We start from the raw sequence: 8863 nt of genomic DNA, 5'->3' as shown, positions 1-8863 counted from the left end.
GGTTCTCCAGACAAGAATAGTGGAGTGGTTTGCCATGCCCTCCTCCAGGAGATCTTCCTGCCCCAGGGATCGAACCCATGTCTCTTACTTCTTCTGCATTGGCAGGCAAGTTCTCGATCAATAGAGTTACCTGGGAAGCCCTTGTAAATAGAATATTCAGCAGCAATTTATTGAATGTTCCCTGGAAGCCAGGTTCTTGGTTAGGTACTGGTGATATAATGAAGAATAAGAGATCTAAGTTCCCTGACTTCATGAAATGTACATTGCCATGGGAGAAAGAAAATAAATACATGCACAAATAGTAACAAAAGGATTATATATTGTGGTCAGTACTACAAGGTACAGAAACAAAGTGCTATTTGGTTGACAAAAAAATTTGTCTCTTTCCATATCATCTTTTTGAAAAACTCAAATGAACTTTTGGCCAACAGATAGAATAGAGGAAAATGGATATTACTTTTGGTAGTATGGGTAAGGAGGATAGATAGAAGAGGGCAATGCTTAAGCTGAGACCTGAAGGATAAGAAAGAGCCAACCAAGGAAGGAACTAGGAAATCGAGCATACCAGAGTGGAAAATGCACACAGACATCTTGTGTCCTCGTGAACTTTGCATGGGATCATTAGACTAGGACACTGACTTGAACACTGCGAGCAAGGGATGAGAGAGTCAAAGATGGTATTAGAAATAGAGAATGCATTTGTGTCATAATAAAGAATATATATTTAAATACAAAAGTAAAACATTGAAAGCTTTTACTGAGGGGTGCAACAGTTTAAACTTATGCTTACAAAAGCTAACAATGATTTCCATGTAGAAAGTGGACCGAGTTGTGATGGAGCGATAGAGAGAGGAAACACAGATACCAGATAGGATGCTATTGCAGTGATGCTGATGGCTTGGATTAATTAAGGGGAGAGTGGACAAATTTGGAATACATTTTAGATGTAAAACTAACAGAACCTGCAGATATTTTGGACATAGAGGTTGAGAGACCGAAAAGAGGTAGACGTGCTTCTCGTGGTCATGTCTTGAAGTGGTAAGTTTAATTGAACTGAAAGATTTACAGAGTTGTAGGGAAGATGGAATATTTGTTTTAGGGTGTACCCATGTGTGACTTCTGGGGAATGGTTGTGGAAATAAAGAGATCAATTTTAGACACATGATCATTGAGATGACTTTGAGACATCCAAGTGAAAATGACAGGTATATACACATGTCTGCAACTTAGAGGAAATATATAGACTAGAGATACAAATTTGGTAATGACTATTATATAAAAATAACAGTTAAAAACATGGTTTTGAATCTAGACTGCCTGAGTTTATCTGGCTTTTCAATGTATCAGCTGTGCAACCTAGGGCAAATTATTTAACCAATTTGAATTCCAGATTTGCCCTCTATAAAATTATGATAATGATGCTAGCAACTACCTTGTATAAATTGATTGTTGCACTTGAATTTTCTACTTATGTTGACTTGAAATAAAAGTTAGCTGCTATTATCATCACCAATAGCTCAAAGGGTTAAACTTCTTGGGTAAATTTTTCTTCTTAAAGTATCATGGAAATATTGCTTTACTCACAGGCAATGACTCTAATAATGAAATTTAATGTGAAGACATTAACAGGGAAGTAACTCCAGGAGAAATACGTTTGGAAGCAGAGTATTTTGTAGTCTTCAATCAGAATGCCAAATCAGTAACTTATGAAATCATCTATATGAAATTAATCCTAGAATCTAGCCCATCCAGTGTCAAGCATGTACTAGGTGCTAAGACAATGTTTCTAGACTGAATAATATAAAAATATACCCAAAGTTGCTAGTGGTAAAGAACCCATCTACCAAGGCAGGTTAGACTAAAGAGACACGGGTTTGATCCCTGGGCCGGGGGAAGATCCCCTGGAGGAGGGCACGGCAACCCACTCCAGTATTCTTGCCTGGAGAATCCCATGGACAGAGGAGCCTAGAAGGCTACAGTCAATAGGGTCACAAAGAGTCTGAAATGACTTTGTACTCATGCACGTACTGATAATAGTCTGATTTTTAAAAATTGTACTTTTCCTAGAGCGTTTTAGAAATTTGCCCAGCACCCCTGACTCATTGACAAGTTAAAAGGATCTTTTGCCAAATTTCATACCACAACTCTGCATATTTCAAGCTGTTCTATTACATTTGCCAAACAGACTCCCTTCTGCACTCCTAGTACAAACCTACAATTCAAAATACACGCACCGAAAGAGCGAATCATTAGAAATTTTGGCCACTGAAGTCATAATCCTCATCTGATTCAAACAACTGGGTTTTCATTTTTTTTTCTATCAACTTTTGATCGACTGCACGAGCTCTCAGAGATATGTAAATGTTTATGTGATTGAATTGTCAAATAGAAAAAATGAGACTCTCTATTTGAACCACAGTCCCTGGGCTCTCCATGCTGGTAATAAATATTGTGGTGCACTCTAGTGGTAGAATGAGATAGACTAGATCTGGAAGTGCCCTAGGATTAGCAGAAGTCATTGTTATTTTGAAAAATGTACCATCCATTGTGGATTTCAAAACATGACTAGGGGGAGGTTTCATGTACAAGGTGGAATTCATGTAAGAACTTTGCCCCTCTCTACCCAGAAAATACCTGGAGAAAAACAACTGCATTTCTTTAATAGTAAAGCATCTCAATTTAAATAGAAATATTGTGTGTGTTTCAGAAGGCTTGTGATCATTTTATTTTTAACAGAAGTGGAGTTTATTGTTATCTTCTCATAGTGCAGTAAGAAGTATTTTTTTTAAGTATTTTCCAATAAAAACTGTCAGGGTTGAGAGTAAGTGCATGTGAATAAAACAAAAATGGACATAAATTTAAAGGATGTATTTGCACACACATCAATAAATGTTCATTCTAGAGGCTTATGTAGTCGCTTCTTACCTTCTTATCATACCTCTGGTTTTTCCTCCCTGTAATAAGTTCTAATTTTGGGGTCTCTGATTATTCATTTCTTGGCTCTCAAAACTTCCTTGGGAGTCTCTTGTATTTCCTTCCCACTGTTAATCTTTTTTCCCGAGAATTTATACCTCCATCAATTGTAAATTTCTGGAAGACTCAGCTTCCCTGATCATCCTTCACACTGCCAGAACACCCATCACAGTGCCCGGTGTTTACCTGATGAATGAGTAAATTCATGAAGGTTCTGATCTGCTGTCCCAGAGACTTATCATAATGGGTAATATTCATAGGTCTGTACCCTCTGCAGTCCCCAGCTAAGTCTCAAAAGTTAGATAGCTGGGGGTTTGGACCTCTTCAGAGCTCTTGTCTCCTTGAGAACCAGTTGCCATAAAAGAAGAGCTGATTTCACACTTATTTCCTTTCTTTCCAGGAACAGCATGATCTTCTCTCTTGGGATATTCTAAGAGGGAAGGGAAAAATCACTCAGGAAACTCAAAGTCCGTATTATTTCACCACATTAAAAGTGCATACACTCATGTGTCACTGAGGTTGAAACAGACGCAAAGCCATCTACATGTGGTCCAGTGGAAGGGTCCTAAGTTTAAGACTCTAGAGAACTGAAATGAAAGCTCTGTAACCAACTCACCACACGCTTGAAGCAAGTAATAGACCATCTGTAGGTCGCAGGTATCTTATTTATCAAATAGAACTATCATATACAGATTTAAATGAAGCAATAGATATGAAATGTTTGCTAGAAATAATAAGGCTCTAAACGTTGAAGGCTTTTTTGTTTGTTTTTTAATTTAAAAGCATCTGGCTTTTGGAAGTATCATAATACAGCTTTGGGAGAAATATTTGAAATCAACCAGTTGCTCATTTAACCAGTAGTTTATTGAACATCTATTATGTGCCTGGCATTCTTCTAGAACCAGGAAATAGATACAACCATGATCAAAGCAAACATATTTCCCCCCTTCAAGGAACTGGGATTTTAGTAAGAGAGAGCAATGATGAATAAACTAATAATAGGTAATACATGAACATAAATATAATATTGAGAAGAAAAATAAAGCAGGATAGAGAATGATGGAGGCTGCAGTTTTATTTATTGTGACTATGCATAGAAGGAGCTTATAATATACCTTTCATTCTGGTGGGGGTGAGGGATGATGGTGCCTTAGGGAAAAAATTGTGCAACAGTACAGATAGAAGGGATATAATTTTTATAATTTGAGATATAATTTTTAGATTGAGTTACAGTATTTCCTGATGGACTGGAGTGGAGCATAAAAGAAAGAAGTGTCAAGGATGATTCTAAGGGATTCTAAGATTTTTGAGTCAGTGGATAACAGATGCTATAATCTACTCCTGTGGTGAACACCGGAAAGGGGACAGTTTGGGGACTCTAATGCATAAAATATATAGCACAGTCACACTAAATAAAACTTTACTTAAAAGAGCAGTTGCCTTGAAAACCTTGTTTTGACTGATTTTTACAGGGGAAGTCAGCAGCATGATTCAAACACAGCTTCCTGGGCCAAAAGAGGCAGATGGTAGCTATTCTTCAGGCCCAGATTTTAAAGGAAGAGTTTCCAGTTATTTTTCTGAATATAGTTTCCAGTCTCTTAGCTTATAAATATTTCTCTCAGATTGTGAATCTGGTCTTGTTTTGCCTCTGTATATTCAACTCTTACAACCCTGGCTAAAGTTAGCCGTTTGGGAATCAGAGAGTTCTCCCTGAAAAACAAAGCAAGGCAGCCCTAAAAAAGATGAAATTGCTCCTCCAAGAAATAAAAATGTTGAAACAAGGCTTGACTTTGAGAGACTTGGGTTCTGGATTAAGACAGTCTATCAATTTTCTGAAAGCGTTTATGAGTCAATCTTTTAGCCGGCAGTTATTTGCCATGAGCCTGTTGTGTGCTGACCTTGCTTGTGGTTTAAGGGAAAGAGTTGAGCCTCTCTCACCACCCAGGGGTTACAGATACTGTGCAGAAGGAATCTAGCCTTGGGTCTGGCCCACTGGATATCCAATCAATGGGATGCATTATTATACCGCTTGCCATGTACTTTTACCTCTTTGGACCATTATATATGCTGCTTTCTCCATCTGAACCACACCTCCTTCCTTTCTCTGCTGTGTAAATTTCACCTTGTTTAAGGTGCTATTCTAACGGCTTCCCTTCCATGGAACCGTCCGTTTTCTCCCTACTCCTCATTTTCAACCACTTGGTTTGTTTATGCAACAACCAGCAGTGTTTTCCAAACTTCATTCCTGTATCTTTCTCTCGAGTTTCTTTTTCCTATAGAACCATACATTCATGCCATTATTAGCTACGTAATTTGCATATACTGACTCACTACTTTAACCTGGAAAATCCAATCGAAAGCTCCAGGGGCTTATTATTTTATTCAACACATGAAAAATATATACTATTAACATAAAAACAATGGTTTTCATTTCAAACACAATGAAAAATCATTTCTCATACCACCAATGGAATGGATACCATGTTCTGAAAACTGCTGGGTTATGTGTTTATTATGGCAAATTAATAGATCACTTTAAGTGGTCCCAATTCTCTGCCCTCGCTCTATCCATGTCCTTTGCTTTTGTACCTTCCTAAGGTTTTCCCAATGTGAATAGAGTTAATTCCCTTAGGCTTGGCCATATGACTAGCTTTGGCTAATGGCATGTACAGGAGCAGGATGACAGACCAGGATTAAAGTGCTTGACTGTGCTACCAGTATTTATCTTAGGGGTATGTCTTGGGCCCTGAAAGCTTGAAAAAGTTCCTGGGCTTCCTGCTTGCATTTCTCCCAAGACAATGAAAAGAACATACTGGCTAGTTCCAAAGGAAATATGAGGGGTATCAGGAGCAGAGCTGTTCCGCAATAGGTGCCTAAGTCAAGCTCAGCCTGAGGTAAGGACTCCAGCCAACTAGCAAGAGCATGAGCAAGCCAGTCAAGATCAGCCTACCTTCACGCAACTCCCAGCAGGCCTGCTGACTCAAGAACTATAAGAATAAACAATTGTGGTTTCTAGTCACTCAAATTTGCAATATTTATAATGCATAAATTTGAAGTAGAAAACGGCAACCCATGCGAGTATTCTTGCCTGGAGAATCCCATGGACAGAGGAACATGGTGGGCTTGGTCCATGGGGTCGCAAAGAGTCGGACACAACTGAAACAACTTAGCACAGCACGGCACAATGCATAAATTAAAATGTATATTTTTATTTCTTTATTTTAAATCCATCAAGGGCGAGGACTATTTTATATCTGTGCTCACCTAGTGCTTAGTACTCAGGAGATGCTAGCAAAGTGAAGTGAAGTGAAGTCGCTCAGTCATGTCCGACTCTTTGCGACCCCATGGACTACATGTAGCCTACCATGCTCCTCTGTCCATGGGACTTTCCAGGCAATAGTACTGGAGTGGATTGCCATTTCCTTCTCCAGCGGATCTTCCCGACCCAGGGATTGAACCCGGGTCTCCCGCATTGTAGACAGACGCTTAACCGTCTGAGCCACCAGGGAAGTACAACTATTAAATAATGATTGATACTATTATCATGTGTGGGATTGTCAACAAAAGCCATACAAATTCCCATGCCAGAGTGTTCACATTTGCTATTTCCTTTCTCTGGTAAACTTTTCTCTCTCAATAGCTACACAGCCTCTTCCTTTATCTCCTTTAGTTTTCACTAAACATTATTTCATCAGAGGCCTTCCCTGCAACATGCATTTTATCTAAATTGTCACCACACAGCGCTTGTCATCACTCTACCTGTGGTTATCATCATGGGAGTTAGGCCCTCCTCCAGAAAGGTTCTGACAGTGGACTGTCACGCCTTTGAAGCTGTATACAACATTGCAAATATAGCACAAATATTTATCTTTCTTTGGGAAATTTCATAGGTTCCAAACGTTTTTCAACAGTATCAGTGACGTATTTAGACAATATGTAGGCAGTATTGCGTGACTAAACATCTATAAAGTGATTTGACAGTTTATTACCCAAAATAAGCAGTTAGTATTGTTCATATAATGACTGTTACTAGTTGTATTACTTTCAGTAAGTTTCTTAGCCTCTCTTAGTTTGGTACAGAAAGGGCTCTGCTAGGAACTAGCATCTCCCTCTCAGAATTGAACAAAATTGTGTGTCTGTTTCCAGGATCCAGAGCTTTTGCTACTAACTGCACTCATGCCCATGCCGGGGTCTAACCACAGCATCTAAAGTAAAGAAGAGGTTTTTAATGATTTATGAGTGCTGTCATTCAACTTCTTTCACAAGCTCTTTGATGCCCGGAGTGCCATGAATAGCATGATGACACTTTTTGGTTTTGGCGATGCCATTAAACACTCTACTTGCTTAATGTCACTGAACACCAACTTTATGAAGCATATAACCTCATTTTGTAAAAGAGGAAACTGAAACTCAGAGAAGCTATACCAGTATATAAAAAAGTACCTCTTGCAAATACAAGCCTAACCTAGATGTTTCCTTCTCCTCTGTAGCAAGTGGTGTCCTCAGTAAGCTCCTCAGCTCTATGCTCTTTTGACAACCCACTCCAGTGTTCTTGCCTGGAGAATCCCAGGGACGGGGGAGCCTGGTGGGCCGCCGTCTATGGGGTGGCACAGAGTCGGACACGACTGAAGAGATTTAGCAGCAGTAGCAGCAGCAGCATGCTCTTTTGTAATATGCATATTTTTCTTATAGTTGGCAAAAGGTAATTTCATTTTTCACTATTCACCTAATAATATTTTACAAATAATATTAGTTATAGTTGTTGTTATTATCTTTTGCAGCTGACCAATAGTACCACTTAATTTCCTCCATTTTCTGATGTTAATTGGCTTCCCTGGTGGTTCAGATGGTAAAGAATTCATTCACCTGCAACGCAGGAGATTTAGGCTTGATCCCTGGATCAGGAAGATCCCTTGGAGAAGGGAATGGCTACCCACTCCAGAATTCTTGTCTGGAGAATCAAATGGAGAGAGGAGCCTGATGGACTACAGTTCATAACTAGCACTTTCACTTTTCAATTTCTGATCTTGATATTGTCTCTAATTCTTTGTAATAATGGATAATACCCAAAAAAAGCATGTTTGTACATTTAATATTTTAGTGCCTTTGAAAAAATTCATTGGAAAAATGATCACACACAAGATGTCAGCTAAATTACATAAAATGCTTGATGGCTGCATCTGTCTAGTGAGAGAGATATAAAAGGTAGCAATAAATACTGATGAATTATTTTTAAAATGTGTTATATCAATATACTGTGTGCCCAATGATGAGTATGTGCATATTGCCACAATTTTATAGCATTAAATATTTCTACTTTTTATAATATTTCTACTTTTAATTGTTAAGTTAATGGATATAAAGAACATTGCTCTGTTTTTAAATTTTCTCTTCTTTAATTGTGTTTATTAGATTGTTTGCACATTCTCGTTTAATATTTCCACCTTTGTGAATTATGTATCTGTGCTCTTTATCCATATATCCACTGTAATCTTGATCTTTCTTTATTGATTTGTATTTTTCCAATAAATTTTTTTCTGATTTCAGTCTGTGTAAATAATGCTTTAAACTATTGTTTCTACTTTTCAATTGCAAAATCGAAAAGATGTATAGATGAAATTGTTTCTACAGGAGTTAGAAGTAACTGAAATCATTTTTAGGGGATGATATTTGTCCACCAAAATATTTTACTAGATCAAAGTTATACTTGTTTACAGGGCATTTAATGCTAAATAAGCATCACTAAATTCTCTTGTGCCATATTTTTTTCAAGCGGACTTGTTTATTAAATTCTGTTAAATTCGTAAATAAAAGTAAATTCAGTGGTACCTAATCATTTTGTGTAAATATCGCTTAAAACAAAATAAAATCATTTATAAGTCTATGGATA

This window comes from Capra hircus, chromosome 29 (assembly GCF_001704415.2).
Source record: "Capra hircus breed San Clemente chromosome 29, ASM170441v1, whole genome shotgun sequence".
Taxonomy (NCBI): domain Eukaryota; kingdom Metazoa; phylum Chordata; class Mammalia; order Artiodactyla; family Bovidae; genus Capra; species Capra hircus.
Note: the sequence above shows the minus strand (reverse complement) of the source record.